Source organism: Phytophthora infestans, genomic scaffold (genome assembly GCF_000142945.1).
Source record: "Phytophthora infestans T30-4 supercont1.29 genomic scaffold, whole genome shotgun sequence".
Taxonomy (NCBI): Eukaryota; Oomycota; class Peronosporomycetes; order Peronosporales; family Peronosporaceae; genus Phytophthora; species Phytophthora infestans.
Window position 1 is genome coordinate 1,170,766 of NW_003303730.1, and position 1,198 is coordinate 1,171,963.

The following is a 1,198-nucleotide window of genomic DNA, read 5'->3' on the forward strand; positions in this document are numbered from 1 at the left end:
CTGCTCGAGGCTCTAACTGTGAAGTGAGCCTCCGCCGCGCTCGCGCGGCCAAGTCGATGTTTTTTTGACTTTGAGAATGAGTTGTTTGTGACGAAAACCTCTTAATTCGGATTGGTCGGTAAACCGAACCTAAGTGGGGGACGATGTAACGGGGTACGTAGCCCTAAGTGTACCCTGGTTACATGAAGTGTGACACTTCACACTTCAGGAGTATGACACGTCATACTCCGGGATATTTGGTACAAAGTACCAAGGTCGTTCAAAGCCATAATTTTTCATCTTCACCAGCCTCACTACAAGCTGCAGACCTACGCTTATCCACAAAGCGAATTCCATTGGTCAACGACATTGCATTTCTATAGGTGACTTATAGTTTGTATTAAACCCAAACTTAATCTACCTATAAATATACTCAGTTTACAATCTACCTTATTTAGGTCACTTCGCTCTCTTTTAAATAAAGAAGGGACCTGTGAACTGCCGTTCACTGAGAGTTTGTATACTCTCGGAAGATAACTTCCTCTAGCGCAAGGTGCTGTGTGACCCCGTCACAGTGTGTCAAGCAGTTTTTGATCGCACTCTGCTTCTGCATGCTGACCCATATTTATTGGCTCCATTTCATTGCCTGTAATTGATCGATGTCATAAAAAGGGGAGCTAGCGCGTCCGTGCCATCTACGCTTGCAGTTAGAGTTAGGATAATTCTAGTTTTCTTCTTCTTTACTCCGCGAGTGCTCTAGGTGCCGATAGATCACGCGGGTGTCATTGAATAGTACAGCCCCGTCTCGTCCATGTTGTAAAGATCTGTAGGGCTCTATCACTTGCTGTAACTGTTCGCGGCTGACTCTTGCAGTTTTCGCATCAGCATAAGCTGCTTCTCGGCATCGCTGTCGCAGGCGTAACCTGTATCGCTTTTCAAACGCAGTTAGCCAGTCGTCAGACATAGGTAAATCCGATGCGTCGCATAGCTCTCTCTACCTGCAGATCCCACACTTTAAAGAGGATACGCTCGCGAGAGACACATACGTGTTGCTTCTCAATCTCCTGTAGCCGCGCCTAAAAGCACTTCTCAAGTCATAGTGATGCCACCCTCAAGGGTTTCCACCTCTTGCCACCACCGTATGCCTTGTTCATGGTCGTAGTAGTATTTTTGAGGATGTCGGAAACAGTTGCCTGCGCCGGGGCTTTCTATAGCTTGA